Raw genomic sequence first — 20,504 nt, 5'->3', positions numbered from 1 at the left:
CCTGGGCTAACACTACTTAGGGGCCCACCTAGGACATATCTGAACGTAGACTTGAATGAAATTAATTGAATGGGTTTGATTAATTACGGGACTCGCAGGGTTGCAAACCATACGATCTGTTTAATTTAATAAAGTTATGGATTCTTTCTCATTATTGTCTATTTTTGACCTTGAATCCACGGGGCCCTGGTCTGAAGCCCAAAAAGACATATTGTAGATCCGGCCCTGATTATATCGCCAAACAGCAATACTTAGTATTGATGTGTTTAGGTTTGAAGAGCGAGTGGGCGAGTGCAACTACAGGCACAAAGGACACCTCTTAGATTCTAAGGTTGCTGACGTATTGGTGATGTAAGGGATGGTTAATATTTCTTACAGCGTAATTATCTATTGGCGGTAGTTGCCAATTTAGCCGTTCGCCATACTACCTATTTAAAAAAAGGAATCCAACAAAATCAACATCCCTGAAAAAAGGTCTCGTGGACCTTGTAATAAAAATAGTATTTTATTATCGGCCTTATCTTTCTTGATTCTTTTTTATATCTCGTGGTATTAATTAACACGTGTTTCGGTATCTGTAATGATTAAAACAGAAATACTTTACTTGTTGAAATGCAATAACTAGATAAAGAAAATTCATAATAGTATTGGAATCCGCTCGTGCCACAGTATCGTTGTATTAAAAGCACATTCATTATCAAAGCTTAGAACTAAATAAGAGCCGTTAAAATGTTGCTTACGTAATTAATTTTATTTCATTGATTTATTTATATGGTTTAAAAAATTATCTACTCTAATATGTTCATACGTGAAATTATTTTATTAAATTGACGAATATGTTTTTATGAATATATATATTTAAATATTGAAATAAAGAAATTAGTCATATTTGGCGGTATGACCCACGGTCGCATCGGGCTTAAAAATTTTGTTAAGTCCTCAGCGTTCTTCAAAAACTATTGTTATTGAGCTAGCCGCCAGTTTCAGCTTCAGCCAGCAGAAAATCTAGTAGGTAATATTTAATTGTAGATGGTAAGCATTTTATCATCTTTATAAACTTTTATTGTTTATTAAATATTCCATTTTTAAATTTAATACAGGTTGACAGTTTGGCTTATAGGAAGGGCTTCGTAATAAATATGAATCATCCATTAGATAGGCTATGCGCCATCAACCTTAGAAAGTAAGATGTTATGTTCCATGTGCCTATATGAACATTTATGGAACTTTATTTACATTAATATATAAATTATTTATCAATCATAACCAGGTCACAGATAAAATAACAATAAAGTTAAGGATAATCACGTGCAAGTTTAAAATGCGAATACGTTGAAATTGAAATGACCCACAATAATTATTACTTTTCAAGGTAAATAAATTACCATAGTCCAGCAATAAATTACGACAAGTGTAATTTTAGCGGCGGCGTGGCGTTGTAACAGCGGCTTGCGCACGCGCCGCTCCCGCCATCTTGTTTAATCTAGTGCCGTTGATCGCGGAAAAGCGCGCCAACTACAACCTTCAACGACCTTCGCTCTCCGACCGTATTTACGAACTTAGAACGACGTAACAACCCATACGAATTTGAACCTTAATTTAATTTCAAATCATAATTAATAGGAGCGTTATTCCTTTGTAATAGAATAATTATTAAACTATTTTTGTTGCATACATAAACGACCTGAGTTTGTTCTACAAACGTTGTACGTTTAAATTAATACACAGGACTCATAAATCGTTCTGCTCCCCCACTAAAATACTTTGTCACTTTTAAGCGACTTATAAAATTTGAATAATATTATTGTGACATTGTTTTATGACAGCAATAACGCCTGTTTAATACCAATGTGTATTTATATAGCCGGTAGTCGAGGATAATTAGATGTTTGACTGGAATGTGGTCCAGTTGAAGTAATACGAAAGGCCGTGTTGTAAAGATCAACGGTAGCCGAGTAATGCCATATTTGGATGTCGGTTTATATCATAGCTTTAATATTTAGTCGTTTTAGACTGTGGTCAGATATTTAAGGCATGAGAACTAAGTCTCTTTACGTATAAAGGCGACTTTTTGTGTGTTGTGATGTACTTATGCTCGTAAGTTGATTTTCGGACTCGTTGCACTAGTGTGTAACTTATAAGGATACAGAATTGCATATGTTGTGTTCACACCGGGCCATAAAAACACATTCAATCTTCTATCAAAATATTCTCTGTAGCAGCCTGAAGTTTGAAAGTCTACTGTTAGGCTTATACTACATGTTTACAAGGCTTACACTACGTGTTTACAAGTCTTGCAAAGCATCAAAAGCCGTTCTCAATGTGCCTAATCTCATCGCTTTCGTGTCGGATTGCGCCATCGGATAATGACAATGAAGGAAAACAGAGTGCACCTGTGCGACTTTGACGTGTGCCATACGTAAAAATTTAATAAACGTTTTTTCTTAAAAAATATGCTTTCAATATTTCAATATAAACATTTTATCAATAGACCGGAATCAATAGTATTCATTTCAATTGTCTTAAATCTAAACTTGCAACTCTAAGACACCTCCGGCAACAAATGCCTATAATTACAAGCACGCTATGTTCCAACACGTTATCGTTCGAAAATAAATCGTTCCCGCACATATCATCATGACACTGTATCGAGGTGCACATTTTTCACTTCCTGCTACTGATTTACAGGTTAGTAGCAAACTGCTACCCTCGGGTAGGTTATTACAAAAGATAGTTCCTGAGTACGACGTGTTCCGATTAGCGATTGAAACGCTCAATTTTGTTCGGTATTAATAAAAGCTTTAGATAAACGATTTGAATTTCGAATTCTAAATTATCATAAAATTATTGTGGTGTTATAAGTTCTGTTTATTGTATGGGTGTTATATCGTTTGAGTTATAGGACTGTGTTTTCAAATGCTTATATAACGTTCGGAAATTATTTTCGTTTTGTGATTCTAAATGTTTTAAGTGATTTTTTTTTTTATTTTATTTATTATGATTATGATAAAGGCATCAGTAGCATTTGAAGAAAAAATGGTAATCTTATTACAAAATATCCATTTTGAAATAACAATTATGTTTTATTAAATACGTCACTTAAATACATTTAATTGTTATTCAAATGTTTTATAAACTTAAAGCAGTGAGATAAAATAGAAGCTATTCAAATAGTTGGCTTATCTTGGCGTAGTTTAACAACAACACATAGAAACAGATCATAAACTCGGGATGCATAATGTTATCGCTCGGAAAAAGAAGAAATCGAAACAATGCGATCAAATAAACGTTCCACCGGCTGGTTTGCGTATAGCTAATAAATTATAATTTTTGATTAGGCAACCGCTATGCGATAGCAGTTAGGAGCGGGACAGGTCGCGTTGTTCCGATGCAGATAGCCGAGTTTGCGGCGCAATTGTCCCATCCGCGCCCGCGCACCATTGTGCCAGTGGGAACACGGCCTTAATTGCGGTCCTGAATAAATTAAAAGCGGAATGCTATCGTATACGGCGTGTAGCTCATAGATCTACGAATCTTAATAACGAAATAAATAAGTTGTTTAACCTCTAATGAATCGTCAACACGTCGCTTCTGCCAATACTACGTGAATTCTGACGACTCTTATTCCGTTGATGCTACTGAGATACTCCAAAAAACTCATGCCGGTACATTACGTATAATTTTACATACGCTTTAAATAAAAAATTGTAATTTTGTTTCCAAGAAACTACTCACGTAATTTTTCTTCGTAAGTATTCATTTAAGTGACTTGACTTGCAAATAGATAATTAATTAATTTAATATTATTTTATATATATATATAGTTCTGTTACTCACACTACCCGTAGAAGTAGTGTGAGTCAATATATATATTATATATACATACGTAGCTATCATATTGCAAATGTTTGAAAACGCACGCGTTATAATATATTTAGTCTCATTTCTTTAATAAAATATAAGTGTACCTGTTTATGTATGTTTGTCTGTTGCTCGTTTACGCCCAAACCACTGAACAGATTTATAGTATGGAGCAAGCTTGAACTCCAAGAAAGTATATTGGCTACATTTTTATGTCTAACCTGTCCACCAAACCGTAGAACGTGTATAAATCCACGAGCGGCAAAGTTACAATACATGTGTGTAGATATATGATTTGTAATATATAAACTAAAATCAATGTATTCTTAGCTCCATGTTGAATTTTGCGCATGGCTTATAGTTATCGCATGTTGTTCAAGTTGTTTGTTAATTGAAATGCGTGTAAATAGTTGTGGCGTTCACAAGGGGCTATGAAACCGCTATTACACTTGCATCGTCTCATGATTCTTCCTGACACGTCCATCTCGAGTGACTTAGATCAACGGTATTTTAAGAATTTTACGTCGTTATGTATAGGTGATTTTTTTTTCAGGACGTCGGAATTACTTGACTATTTTTGATTAGGTAAATATGATTGTAGATCATAAGTTCAAATCCAATTGAGAAAGAACTGCTATTGAGTTTTCTGTCAGGATCTTTCTACAGCTGTATGTTATAATTAGAAGTGCATAAAAGTTTTCGCAAACATTTGCGCACCTAAGAAAGTATTATCTTCTGCTCAGTTGGGTAAGTTAATGAAATTTTTCCTTGCTGCTTGGAGTCTACAGAAGAACACGGAGCAGTTATCAAATTAGCTCTAATAATTTATAATGGTAGTGCCACACTGCATAACTTCGGTTTGCAGCCGAATGGGCTGGCACGCCCGGGGAAGTACCACTCTCTCACTTAAAATCGGCGTAAAGTGGTAGCTATGCTACCGCGTTTCGTCCGGTATGTGAGAGTCCCGGTGGTACGACCCCCCCCCCCCCCCAAAACATAATGGTTGTGCAGAATTTGGTTTTATTACCCCAGGAGGGTACCATCAGCGACTGCGGTGGAGAATCTCTCTCTGGGCATCCATGCTCAGGACGTAGACCACCTGAGCAGGGATGCCCAGGCTGCCCTCCGAATTCTGGGGGCGCGGCAATTTTGCGCTCGCCACTGTTCGGGGCAAGCGGAGCAGGCATCATAAGGCAATCCCTACTACCCTTACTGTTGACTTCTGCAACATTAGGGGACTCAACTCCAATTTGAACGCCGTTCACTTTCACCTTGAGACGGCGAAGCCGGCCTTGCTCTTTCTTACAGAGACCCAGATATCCTCTCCTGCCGATAAGACTTTTCTCTGTTACCCCGGGTACAAATTGGAACATTCCTTTGTACCACGAGCTGGGGTGTGCGGTTACGTCAGGGATGATATCTGCTCTCGACGCCTCGGCAGCCTTGAAGGGCAGGACCTATCGATTATCTGGTTGCGTGTAGACTGCTACGACCATCCGCGAATCTACGCGGGCCTTTATAGGTGCCATAGCGGTAATGCCGAAACCGACCGACTGGTTGAGTACGTCCAAATGGGTACAGATTCCTTGCTGCAGCAGATCCCATCCGCAGAGATAGTAATTCTTGGCGATTTTAATGCCCACCATGCCGAATGACTTGGATCACGCACTACCGATCATGCGGGTAGATCTGTTCTCGACTTCGCTTTAGCATATGATTTGACACAACTGGTCACCTCGCCAACGCGAATACCAGACGTGGAGGATCAAACACCTTCCCTTTGGACCTTCTGCTGACTTCCCATCCGGATGGCTACCAGGTCATCGTAGATCCCCCTCTGGGCTCGTCGGACTACTGTCTCGTCCGGAGTACAGTGCCGGTTGCGCGGTACTCACGACCTCGTTTCGTTGGCTGCCGTCGAGTGTGGCACTACAAGTCAGCAGATTGGGATGGGATGCGGTCCTTCTTTGCATCCTACCCATGGGGGCAGGTTTGTTTCTCGCCGGATGATCCGAGCGTTGTTGCTGACTCTGTCGCTGATGTGGTACTTCAGGGTATGGAACTGTTCATTCCGTATTCTGCTATGCTGGTCCCCATCGGTGGCAAGTTCCAACCCTGGTTTGGTCGTTTCTGTAAAACGGCTTCACGCCGAAAATGGGAACGCTACCAAGACTGGGCTAACGCATCGGCGTCTCGTGCTGTAAATACCAGCGCATTCAGAAAGGAATATAACTCTGCCGCTAGGTCCTAGGGCGAAGACGGAGTACATTGGCAGAATTGGCGAGAGACTGGTGCGCCTCCCTTCAGGAACAGGTGCGTTCTGGTCTCTCGCTAAGGGCTGTCTTAGGGAATTTCTGTCAGCCCTCTTTTCCATCTTTGCACAGGGACGGTGAGTCATTGGCCCATACCGCGAAGGAAAAAGTTGATCTTTTAGGCTCTCTCTTCGCGGCGAACTCGACTCTGGATGACCGAGGAAAGTCACCACCAATAATCCCGCGGTGTGATACCACGACGCCGGAGGTTAAATTCCGGCAAAGTGCAGTTCGTAAAGCACTTCTTTCCTTGGATATTCATAAGTCGAGTGGACCCGATGGCATCCCTCCAATCGTACTAGGGACTTGTGCTCCCGAGTTGGCGCCGGTCTTAACGCGTCTTTTCCGGCAATCCTATGCATTCGGCGTCGTCCCGAACTCCTGGAAGACTGCTTTGGTGCATCCGATCCCTAAAAAGAGCAAGCGCTCAGATCCGTCCAATTATAGGCCTATATCTATCACCTCCTTGTTCTCCAAGGTAATGGAGTCCATTATAAACTGCCAGCTCCTGCGGTACCTAGAGGAATACCAGCTGATTAGCGACCGCCAGTACGGTTTCCGTCGGGGTCGCTCAGCCGGTGATCTTCTAGTTTACCTGACTCATAGATGGGCGGAAACAGTTGAGAGCAAAGAGGAGGCATTAGCAGCCAGTCTGGACATAGCGAAGGCCTTCGATCGCGTGTGGCACAAAGCGCTTCTTTCGAAGCTTCCTTCCTATGGGCTTCCCGGAAAATTATGCAATTGGATTACCAGTTTTTTGGCACATCGGAGCATCAAGGTCGTTGTCGACGGTGCATGCTCCGACTTTTAATTCGTCAATGCTTGTGTTCCACAAGGCTGCGTTCTATCACCCACTCTGTTTCTTCTGCATATCAATGACTTGTTGCAAATTAGTAACATTCAATACTATGCAGACGACAGCACCGTAGACACCTCGAAAACGTCGAAGAAAACCGGAACAAACTTGTGTCTGAAATCGAGTCTTCGTTAAATAAAGTCTCGAACTAGGGTGGCTAAACCTAGTCCATTTCAACCCCAAAAAGACGCAAGTTTGCGCGTTAACTGCTAAAAAAACACCATTTGTCGTATCTCCACGATACGAGAACATTTCGTTAGCCGCCACAGCTAGTATCGGAATACTTGGCGTCGATATTTCGAGCCTCGTTCAGTTCCACGGTCAATTGGAAGGCAAAGCCAAATTGACATCAAAAAAGCTCGGTGTGCTCAGCAAGGCAAGACAGTATTTCACGTCGGCCCATCGTCTAAGACTATACAAGGCGCAAATTCGGCCTCACGTGGAATACTGCTCTCACCTCTAGGCGGGTGCTCCCCAGTACCAGCTCCTTCCATTTGACCGTATCCAACGTAGAGCGGCTCGAATTATCGACGATCAAGCCCTTTCCGATCTGCTTGATCCTTTGACTTTGCGTAGAGATGTTGGATCGCTCTGCATCTTCTACAGAATTTATCAAGGGGAATGTTCCGAGGAATTGTTCGGATTAATCCTGGCTCCTGAATTTCACCTTCGGATATCTCGTCAAAATTCCAAATATCACCCGTACCACCTAGATGTCCGAAAATCCACAACAGCTCGATTTTTAAGACATTTTCTGCCTCGCACAACCACTCTGTGGAACCAGCTTTCGCCGGCGATTTTTCCGAACCGAAACGACTTGGGAACCTTCAAGAAAAGAGCGTACTCCTTCCTGAAAGGCCGGCAACGCACCTGCAAGCCCCCCGGTGTTGCAGATGTCCATGGGCGGTAGTAGTCACTTTCCATCAAGTGAGCCTCCTGCTCGTTTGCCACCTATAACATAAAAAAAATAAAATAATAAACACAAATTAAACACATGAAAATTAAGTGGTAACTTCTTGACTTAATCCCAAAACTTTCGGAATGATCAATAATGTCGCGAAATCGTAGTAATAATATTAAAAAAAACAACTTAGATAAAAAAAATGTGTTATCACTGGATTTGGGAAAGCCAATTCTCTCATATCGTGGTTATAATACAATGTATAAATCATTTGTTATGTCATCATTATTGTCGGAACTTGTTGTGACTTGTGATGAGTTAATTCGATTAGATAAATTCTTATCAAACAGCGAGCAGGGTTTTTGTCAATAGGAACCACGTTACTTATATCCTATAAGAATGTTAGAAATATTTTTAAAATAAATTTTAAGTTCTTTTTTTAAACATTTAAGTGCCATGTGTCAATGGCTCGTACACTTTTTTAATGTTTTTTTTTTTTTTAATATCATAGATGCTTGCGAACTTCTATGTATTATTATAAATGGAGTATCAAGTTTAATTAAAAAGAGGTAAGACAGATGAAACTTCGAGGAGGGCTGTGTGCCCGTCTGGGTATTCGCCACCATCACCACCATAAAAATGTGTATTAGGTATTCCAGTTTCTTTCAAATGAGATCAATCTAAAATAGTGGATATAAAATCAAAAACACAATCGTTGCTTGATTTAATGTATTCGTAGTTGAATGATAAAATAAATATGCTTCGTGTAATGGAACTCACTTAAATCTTAGTACATTCTGTATGAGTAGTATTATAATGGTCGAAAACTTTACGGTAAAATTAGATCATGTAACCAAACTAGTTGTTTTTAATGTCGGCATTCAAATAGGTATTATATAATGATCTGTCAACAGTGATGTGAATGCCTAAACTAAAAACGTCAAGGCAGAACAAAAGATATACAATCGGCCACGCACTGCCTCTTATAGCCGATAATCAATCTAGTTTTACATCTGATTAGGTGCAAATTACAATACAAATAGATCAGTCACGACTTGGACTGAACAGAATGTATAATGCCTTACATTATTATTGAAAACATTTTAAATTAGACTCTATACAGTTTTAAATAAGTTCGTTTTACCTTGTCAGAAACTGTCGATAAAACGTTTGATACCGATGCCCTTATTTACCTTAAAAGGTACCTACCGACTGGTTGTTAGTTAATTGATTACAGTCTTTGTTATCTATTGAATACGATTGAAATTTTATTTTCTTAAATGGCGGTTATTTCTTTTTGGTGTTAGTCAAGAACATGACAAAGTCTTTGCACTTACGTCAAGGTGACATAGGATGCTAATACCTATTGTGTTAGTGCTAAAAATCCGTGACCTTACACTGTATAAAGTTCACTAATGTGCAGATGGCACGATTTCGCGCACACATACAAAAGTACTCGGTACAAAACATTCAGGAAAAGGAAGCGGTCGGAATTTTTTCAACGATTACATAATTTTCAGTAGGTTTTCACACGTTGTATCGATATGTACCAAGTTTTGACGGTGTATTAATGAGTTTAAGTCATTTGTGTGTGCGTGTGGGTTTTTATTATGACTATATTTATATAAAATTAACTTTTATATTATGACAAGTTTTCATTTCACGATTCAAAATATCGGCCGGGCACTTCTTAGTAGATCGTTCTAGGGCCATGTAAAGAAATGTTTAATGAAAGATTATCGAAACCAGTGACAACCTAAAATTTATTCCGTCGTATTATGACGTAAGTCACAATTACAGCAACCACAATTATGGTTATTGAAATTGGAAGTAGTCGCGCCGTTTTCTTGACATTAATATTAATTTATAATCTTAATAATTTATATATTTTTTAGGTATGTGCCGTTAATAAAAAAAAAATCTTTTGCTATAATTATAGAATATTTTTTTGGTATTTATCTATAGTATTTTTACAGAATTTAATTGTAATTTTTTTTAAGGTTGATTGGAGGTCACTGATTATGGTCACTTGTAGCCTTTGCAGGTGTCGATTTACGAAGGTTATTTCTTTTCAAAGGGTCAGTAGAAAACTCCCCACCAGAATTATTCAGTCACTAGTACTTATGAGTGAAAAGTCATACAGTCTTATTTATATTGTATTTAATAATTATATATGTTAATATACTTTTTAAACAATAAATAACATTAGAAATCGATAATTATAAACGTATACGTGTAAATTGTAATTGTTATTTTTTGTTTATTTGGTAATAAATAATAATTAAGTAATAAATAAATATATTTATACAATAAGAGTTACGACCTTCTCGAAGTGTGAATAAAACATTACATAATGATAATAAACAATTAAAAATAGAAAAGGTCATCGTCTCGAATCATTAAAATATTTGTAGAATGATTCAGAGTTGTTAGGCTAGGTCGTTACGAATTCTGACCGGAATACGTTACAGTCAAAATAGTACTTATCATATTAAGAGTTCGTCACTAAAAATATATGAAATTTTAATTTAATGGGTAAAATACATTGATCATGTAAACGTCGAGATGTGTCGATGTGGATGTGGTGTGAAGACAGATGTTCGTGTTTTACCACAATATAATTATACGCCGTTTTAGGACGATCGAGTTTGAACAGCTTGTTTACAATTATTAAAACGACTACCGACCGACTTGAAACAATAACAAGCGAAATGAATGTCTTATAAGATAATACGTTTTCTTACACAACCCTAAAAGAACAAAACTAATAAGTTGCGGGGGCACAACAGGTAGGCAGCACACATATGCACGTGACTTGTGACCGTACTTATACAAAAGAGATCACCTGTAAATATCACCCACACACTCGTCTATCTGTAATAAATCTGCCTAACACGAACGAAGTGGTTCACTCGCACATGCGCACGCTCGAGTCAAATCCACACGGTTCAGGTCGAGTACGAGTGACACCACACTGTTGCATTCTCACCTGTTGAGTGCTAGGTGTGAGTGTGCCTTGTGAATGTGAGTCAGCGAGGTTCAGTCGCGCCGACAGTTTCGCGCGTTGAGGTCGTACGTTTTTGCCTCGTCAGTACCACCACGTGTGTCGAATCGGTGATAAGTGGGTAGACATTTGACGATAACGTTTCTGTGATAAAAAAAAAATAAAAACAGTGGACGGTGTCCAGTGTTTTGGTGACTTTAGCAAACTGTTCCTACCGGAGAAACTGAGGAACATTTCTGCGGTGGAGGAGTGTATTTGGAAACACCTGAAAGGTAGGTCTTTAGCTATTTTCCGCGGAATTCGGTCCAAGTTTTCATGAGAATTATACGCGTATGAAGTTAGACGTAGTACCCGACCTCGTCGTCCATCAATTTCATCTCGTTTATGTTATGTGAAGGAACCGTCGAAGAATAACAAAAACCGATCGATGCGCATTTTCATACGCAAGAAGCGTTTCCATTTGGTTCTTGTATGTTAAACTATAACTCAGTTTTCCTATTATGTATATTTTAAATTTCCTATCATTTTTATATATTTTACTAACGAGTACTTTAACTATTAATCAAAATAGAATATAATATATACGTTTAATTTATCAACTACAGTATCAAAACGTCAATAGTTCAAGGTATAAATTAAAATATGAACCTAATTTATCGTAGAAGTGCACATTAAACTGGTTTGGTAAAAATATTTCTTTTTTTGTTTTTTGAAACATTCGTTGTGAATACAGCCAAATATTTCGCAATAAAACATTCACGTGATATTCTTTGAAATAATTGTTCTATACGATGATTATTTATTTATTTTTGTTTGTCGTGTACTGTGGACGTTACGAAAAGGCATCGTAATAATATTTACTTAATATTGAATGTGACAGAATATGTCGAATAAAATATATAACTTTACCAAACAGAAAAACTTTGTATTGTTTTGTTCAGTTTTGAAGGTGATAGCCAGTGTTGTTACACTGGCTCAGGCACAGGCGATATTTCATCTTAGTTCCCTAGGCTAGTGTCGAATTGCCGATGTTGGGATTGGTTAATATTTCATAAAAATCTTTGGTCGGTGGTGACCACTTCACATCGGGTGGCCCATTTGCCGCTCCGCCTACCTATTTTATAAAAGAATACAAAACGTAATAACGACTGACACGCGTCATCGATACCGATTTCAGTTGTAATTGCTTATAATTAGGGACATTTGTACATTAGCTCCTGTCGTGACGCTGATATGTGTGAACGGTAATTGTCCGACTCATTATGGCTAAGAATACTTTCTTGGCTAACTGTTCTGGTAAAATTATATCGATTATCATTGGAAAATATTGGGGTTATAAATGCACTATTTTGTTTATTATTTATTAAGATTTCTAGATACGTAATTATTATTTACGTAAGTTGTATTGTAAGACATATTTTGAATATAAATAGTGTATTATTATTGTCTAGGCATCTCATAAAATAAGTTGGGATCTAAATATAACTCAAATAACAACAACATATTGTAAAGTATCAGAGTTTAAATTATTTATAACTTAATTTATCTACTTAAAAACAATGATTTATCGTTAGTTGAGTTAAACTTAAGAACTTTCATAATAGAAAACTGATCGTGTACTAAGTTATCGAACATTTTATTTGCATTTTTATTTTGTTACTAGTTGTCGCCCGCGGCTTTGCTCGCGTTCGTCAGTTGTTTAACATGAAAAATATCCTGTGTCCTTCTTTGAAATTCAAGCACGCTTCTTACTTAATTTGATCGAATTCGGTTCGGTGGTTTGCCTGTGAAAGAGCAACAGACAGACAGATTGATTTACTTGATGCGATCTAGAATATTAGTAAATTATTATTTAATAATAGATTTGCTGATAGATGGGCTCAGTTTATAATAATATATTGGTGAGAATTTTAATGGGCTATTACGACTTTAATACTATAGCCCTGTAACAGATAGGGAGACATAGGTTCAGGAAGGAGTCCCTTTGAGTTGGAATCCCTAAACAGAAAACAAATTCTGGCGAGTCAGTTTTTATTTTTTAAATATTATCCTATCGAAAGCGAAAATCGAAAATGCGCATTTTTTAATTTAAATTAATACAGTTTTAAGGCGATTGCTTAAAAATATACAGATATGTATATAGATTTATTCTCTTATGTCTGAAAGTTAGCCATTAATTTCAAGGTTTTAAGATTTTTTTTAGTGTAATGCTACTATATATGCTATGTATACTATACTATCGGCAATTATTCACATTTTATTTTATTTAAATCGTGAAGCTTGATTACACGAGTTTTTTTTTTGCGTACACTAATTGTAGAATTTTGGTAAATTTACGTTTTTGTACCTCATGGTTGAATTCACTGTTTTCGTTCGAAATTCGTAATGAACTGTAAAGTTGTAAATATAATATATGTGGATTGAGAGATTTTCTTTAATGCGTAAAATGTAACATTTGTATATCTATATTTAAACATTTAAATAAGTGTATATGTGAACACATGCTTGTGTATACATGTGTGGGTGTGTTTACACATATCAACTTAATTTTTGGGCGATATTTAAAACAGATGATACCTCCTTATACAAATTATATAACACATCAGGTTCTATGGTTGGCGTCGCCTTTACTGTGATTAATTAATGTATGTGGCAGTCTGCTCATATATCGTGACATCCCACTGCTGGGCTTAGGTCTCCTTTGTCATATTGGATAAATTGTTTGGCAAATTTTTAAACTTTACATATTTCCCTTTAGGCACGAGATTAATCACAAACATAGATTAGGTACGTGAAAATAAAATGCTTCTTCCGTGGGCATCCGCAGAGAACCATCTCGACTCAATAGTTCTAGTGTCCATAAAAAAGTGACCCTCGTCTTTGTAAAAAAAATCGATAGAAATCTCAATTTCGACATGTCGGTCAGGACCCAAGCGACATATCTTTTCTTAATAAAGTCGTCCATACCTTTTCTCGCCTTGAAACTTAATTGTTAAGAATTTTCACTAATTATATTTCAGACTTATTTCATTTTAAGTATTTCGTGTAGACATTGCGTAAGCACATAAACGCTACAAACGGTACGAAGAAATAATTTGCACTTTGCACAGTATAATATAAATATACATTTGATCACATTTGGCCTTTCCAGCCGTGTTTTTAACAGTTAAAAATATGTATGTAGAAAAACTTACCACTTTTTGATTGCGTTTTCTCACGTAGTATAATTTGTCAATCACAATTTGTAATTATTATTCAATTACATTATTTGCTTAATTGCTACTGATAATTTTAAATTAAATTATTAAGTCTATCGAAAAAAAAAATTAATTATTAATTATAACTCAATATCAGTCCCAACATTTTCGTCGTAAGATATAAAATGTTTTATTAAATTTTTATCATCCATTCTTGGTTAAGATCTAGTAAATAATTACAATAATTTACCAAATCAATCAATCGAGTAAAATACCTTTAGATAATTTATTGGTAACCTATTTACATATATCCAGATATATTTCTGCTGATGTTAATATTGTTTTAACATTGCCGAACAAATATATTTAAATTTTATATTAAAAAACATTAATTGATAAGGCTTATACTCGAAAATATAGATAGTAATAATAATATAGATAGTAAAAATAAGTTGGAGTTCGTATACGTTGATTTACATATATAATTTATAAATTTTATTGTGTATAGTTGACAAGGTATTTTATGTAAAAAAAAAGCATATACCGAGGTAGAATCTACATAACGTACGTACGGGCTGGTAGCTTTTTTTTTAAATTCAATGATGATGATTGTTGACTTGAATTATGTTTTGATATTGTTTGGAGTCTTAAACATTTGGATTAACAAAAATCGAATGCATAGTATAAAAAATATATTCTTCAATTTCCCGACTTATTATCGTGGCTCTGTCGTAAATGTGGATCAATTTAAACGTTTTCAAAAGTCATTTTTCATCGATAATCTATTGTCTAAAGTTCTCGCATTATAATATACTCAAATTTTATAATAAATTGTTCTAATATTTCATAATTTAAAAAAAAACATGTAATCGCATGTATACTAAGCTTAAATATATCGTGAGGGATTGGTCTTCATTAATACACGTTTGGAAATACGGTAAACTGATAGTCGCGGACGTTCACGCGTATTTAGATATTTGCTTATTATCGATTACAGATATCGTTGCAAAATCAGATAACTATGCGTTAATATTACATTCCATCGATAGTAATCTTAACTATTGATCAATTATAAATGTAAAGAGACTTTGATGAGGTCCTAGTTTAATGTTAATAGTGATATGTTTAAATTTGAAATCGATTATTCGTGTGTTCCAATCGAGTAGATTCAATTATTTTTTTTATAACATTGCTTATGATTTTTTTTTTGATTCAAGAGCCTTCTGCTTGCCAAAGGTCTCGGTGGTCATGTGACAGAATTTCATGCAAGAAATGCAAGTTTCCTTTCGAGGCTTCTCCTCGTCACCAAAGGCGAAATTAATCATAAAATGAGTTTCTCGAATTTGACCTGTTTTTTCTAAATGTCTCCTTGGTCTTATGGGTAGACTGGAAACAACATATGTAACTTTTATAAATATTCATAGATATAATGATAAAAATAATTTGAATACATGCAGTTTCCTTTTAAATACTTCATCGACAGATGCCGTCAATACGTTCGTATTGTCACAAAACAAAGCCTTTCGCATGAGACGCACGATATGTAAAGTGAAACATTCCATGGGTCGGGCGGAGGCAGCGCGACCTCGGGGACCCATTCCGTACTCTGCGCACGCGCACCGGCATCCGCATAACCTTAGGCGACATCGCTTGCACTCTGCCATGACAGACGGACTATTATATGTGTGCGTATGTACATGGTACTTTTTATGACTTAAATTTCTAATCTTGATTTTTTTTACAATTTCGTGTCAAATTTATTTTGCCTTTTTTTTTTTCTTTTCTAGTATTCGTCATTATTAGTGTCAAATAATACATTGAAGTTAAGTTTATTTATAATTTATGATTATTATTATTTAGGTAAGTTACAGGAAAAAAATATATTAAAAAAGAGACTAAAGAAATAGCAGTACCTACTTAAGGTACTTGAAAATGTTATTTGTCCGTAGTGATCCTATCAGATCATCATTTTTGTGTGTAATCCACAAAATCGATTTAATACCGCTACGCTTTTTACGCTATAAATGTGTAATCGCCTTGCATCCACGATGTGAAGTAAAAATCGATGAACCTGACGATCAATTCGTATAAAAATAAAAGCGTTCTACGTAATTTGAGATCACGAGTGCCTTTTTTACTGATCGTTCCGAGCGGCGAGGCAGGGTCGCGACCGGCGACCACGGAGACCACGGCGACCGCACTACGTGACAAACTGCTGGGAACAGTGGAAAGACGGTTTCCTGGTTCAGACGGTGTAATGAGGATGGATACTAACGAGTGGGACTTCGAATTGCTGCTTTGTTTCCGATAAAAAAACTTTAAATTGTCTCATTTATAAGAGCCAAGCATTTTATTAAACATGTCTTTGATCTTAATATTTAATTTAATAACTTACGGTCCCAAATGAAAAACAGTGGAAGTTGTTACGGCGGGGCAGTTTTTTTTTTTTATTTCGAGACAGCCGTATTCTTTTTTCTTAAAGGTGGTCTCATAAAATGATGCATCATATTAAAATTTGCCACCAAATAATACCATCTGACAGCAAAGGCCGAGTGCGGCTGGGGTTCGAGTGCTGCACGTGAGATTTTGAAATTTTTGACAGCTGCACCACATTATTTATGTATTTATCAAGTCGAATGCAAAACATGGCGGCGGAGTCACGTCGTGCATAAAATTGACAGTGATCGCGATCTCGCATTTCCATTGAGATGTGTCCGTTAAGTACAAAGCTGACAGCTGTGCATTTCTGATGCTTTATAACTATGCCGTTCGATGGCGACATCCACTACGATATTTTTCCTCCTTAAATGACTAAGTATCCCTTTGTTTTGTTTACTTTATTTCCTTATAAAATTATTATCTTATCTTATTCTTTTTAATATAATTATTATTATTTTTATAACATCGATAGCCGGATGGGCACCTTATGGTAAGTGGTCATCACTGCTTGGCGGTAGAACATATGATGAGTGGGAGGATTTTTTAACCTACCCAGACGGGCTTGCACAAAGTATAAACTATTTATGAAAATGAAGAATTAATTATATGTTGATTTTGATATAGAATATTTCAATTTAATTGTAATAGGTTAATTATAATATATGTAACAAAATTATTTAATAAGCTACTTCTCATTCTTGACACTCAAATACTTATTACAATTTAAACCTGTATCGAAGCGGTGGTAGTTTTCTCGTACAAAGTTAATAAAATATATCGATTTTATATAAGAATATATTTGTCATAATATAATATGTAATACCAGTACATTTTTTTACGAAACTGCAACGCCTTTATAAATTACTAATTTTCTCGTAATTTTGTTGCCTATATTTTTTATGACTGGATGAAAATATAAAAAAGAAAAAAGAAACAACATCGCCTTTGACAAATTTGATCTTTGATAGTCGAGCACGTCGGGACAGATACAATTTATACGATTGACTGGTTTCTATCTACATTTTTCCACTTGGACAGGTGTGGGTCACGTTTGCGCGTCACGTACTGCAGCATCATGAAGTTACAAGTGCATTTTAATGATTTACACTTTTTACTCTTTGAAATTGATTCGCTAATGGAAAATTTGAATAAACTGTGCTGTAATATTGTATATTGTATTCCAATACTTGTGCGTTCGACCGTGTTAATATTATCTAGATCAATGCGTGTTTTCTCTGAAATGAATTGTCATTAATATTTAATATGCGTTCCATACGATTTTATAGTGTTTGCCATTTTTGGTCTCGTCCTAAATTTTATTTTTACTTTTTAATTGATTTTGTAAATTTTGAATAAATTTATGTAAGCACGTGTGAGCCGAGATGGCCCAGTGGTTAGAACGCGTGCATCTTAACCGATGATTTCGGGTTCAAACCCAGGCAGGCACCACTGAATTTTCATGTGCTTAATTTGTGTTTATAATTCATCTCGTGCTCGGCGGTGAAGAAAAACATCGTGAGGAAACCTGCATGTGTCTAATTTCAACGAAATTCTGCCACATGTGTATTCCACCAACCCGCATTGGAGCAGCGTGGTGGAATATGCTCCATACCTTCTCAACGGGAGAGGAGGCCTTAACCCAGCAGTGGGAAATTTACAGGCTGATTATGTTATTATGTTTATGTAAGCACGTGTATTTTTTTTTTTAACTAATTTGATTTTTGATGATTAATCGTGTTGTTGGTTTTATTGGTTGATGGTGAGCTGAGATATGGATCTATAAATAGACATCAATAAAGCGATACTTCTTTCAACTATAATGACCGTGCTAGTTTTTATCGTTGATATTTTTTCGTCGATAATTTCTCTGTATTTGACATCGGCAGGTGCGCGTCACGTACTCGTCATCACGCCCGTCCCCAACTGGAATCTGACAAAACGATCTCTTGTCGCGTGAAGACGCGATTAGTCTCAGCTACAGGTGGAGGTCGGCAAGTGGCTTCAGTCACGAACCTCGCACAGGTCTTTAGGGTTCCGTCGTTTAGACCATCTCTTCATATTGACATTCTACTCTTGAACATAACATGAAAAGTGTAATTTCTTGAATAATTCGAAATTTCTATTCCAAAAAAGCCGATGTATAAAATTTTAATCTTATATATATATTTTTTTTTTATAATTGGATTTTATGTGAAACAGTAACTTATATAAAAATAACTTATTAAAAAGTTATAAAGAATATCGAATAAATAAACGATATATAATTACCGATTATAGCCTTAATTTGGACCGATAACGCCGGTAGCAGCTTGAGAACATTATAATTAGTGCTCAAAAATATTGACGAAGAAAAAAAAAATATTTCCTGCAAAGACAGGTTTTGTCACCCGATATGTTTACCGCGTTTAAGATGGGCGAAGCCTTTTTACAATCACTCTTGACCGCCATGCTATATACTTTTTTACACAACACTGCTCGAATTTCGTGTGCTCTTTGAACTGGTTTAATCGAAACAGTGTAAAAAATCCGTCAGACATACCTACGGATCGCGTGTTCCGGATCAGCGCGTTGTGCTCTATTTTATTTTATTGCTGTTAAAATATTTTTAGTTATTTTAAATGCGTTAACGTCGTTCGTGTTATTGAAGATATTTTTTTACAAATATGATTGAAAAAAATACAACTTATTCTGACGTTATAAGACACTGTGTCTTTACGTTTACAATTGAAACAAAACGTTACTAGAAAAATTGCTTGGATTTATTCTTGTGAGGGTTGATATAAATATGTTAAATAGTATGAAACATGTAAGATAATATAATTCGAAACATGCGCCTTTTAAATTGCAACGAATTATAACATAAATATTAATTTAGCATGTGCAAAATTTTAACCTGAGCCTTTTGGCTACGTATGATATTGAGCAATCTTAAATATATTCTGATTATAGGGAGTTAAAAGTAATAGGTATGATATATACTTAAATATATGAGAATGCAATTGTTGATATTAAAAACAGAGAACGTGTGTTATGCGTTAAGGAATTGTTGGGATTAATGAAATATTCAATGTTATAGTTTTTTACGAAAATAATTATAGTTTTTTATAATCGAGTAGAAGGCGCGGCGGTCGGCGGGCTATTTGATACGTAAGTTTTGCACCTTGACCGCCGATCGAGCGGTGCGGATTCAAAGCCCCGATGTGTTGCAATTTTTTTTTGACGCAATTTTCAAATTGATAATAAATTATAGTCTTCTGATCAACCTAGATAGCTATTTAAGTAGTTCTAAAAACCGGTTACATACTTGAATATACGCGCTCGCTCGTGTAAACCAGTTTGTGCGTATAAAAGCACGCGGGACTGCGAAACGGTAGCGCGAGCGAGTAAAACCAAATTTTCGACTTGTTTACGCGCAGTGGTGAAACGGCATCGCGAGCAAACCCAGTGTGACTTATATTATTTAATATTTGTAATGCACAACTCCTATTCCATTCATTTCAGCATAGCACACTTTAGATACCTTTAGCCTAGCTTTTTAATATACCGTACAAATAAAATACAGTATTTAATTTTTTATAAACAACTTGACAGCGTAAACCGGACGTAGCTAAGTCATTGAGTATGGTCGGACCTTAAGTGTTACAAGTCCACGATGACCTAAGGTCATGAAAAACTGGAGCGAAAGTAAAAATGAGCGACTGGAGGAACTTATCGAAGGTTATAAACATCCAAAAATGGATGAAAGCACACCCAGTGAACATTACGTTTTGTAGAGCGACGTTGCGTCAGTGTTCGTACGGCTGCACCGACTTGCAAGGCCCCGTAATAATTATTAAAGGTATAATTCAATGTATAATCCAATTAATTTAAACTGGAGCAGTTCGTATGTTTCGTCCATAAATTATATTTCGGAGTTACCGATTTTTATTACAAG

General features: G+C 36.1%; 1 protein-coding gene across 3 annotated transcripts in view; it reads left to right on the top strand.

The window, feature by feature from the left end:
- Positions 1 to 20,504, top strand: part of LOC113403479 (ataxin-2) — a 231,225-nt gene that overhangs the window by 59,820 nt on the left and 150,901 nt on the right. Inside the window, exon 1 of one of the 3 annotated variants that reach the window (XM_026644046.2) lies at positions 10,873 to 11,206. The exons of the other annotated variants lie outside the window; for them this stretch is intronic. The gene's annotated coding sequence lies outside the window, so the exon portion shown is untranslated. Of the gene's footprint in view, positions 1 to 10,872; positions 11,207 to 20,504 lie in introns of those variants that run through there. 3 annotated transcript variants of the gene reach the window in all.

The sequence above is a fragment of the Vanessa tameamea genome, chromosome 13 (assembly GCF_037043105.1).
Source record: "Vanessa tameamea isolate UH-Manoa-2023 chromosome 13, ilVanTame1 primary haplotype, whole genome shotgun sequence".
Classification (NCBI taxonomy): Eukaryota; Metazoa; Arthropoda; class Insecta; order Lepidoptera; family Nymphalidae; genus Vanessa; species Vanessa tameamea.
The sequence above is the reverse complement of the archived record's forward strand: the minus strand, read 5'-3'. Positions and strand labels throughout refer to the sequence as shown.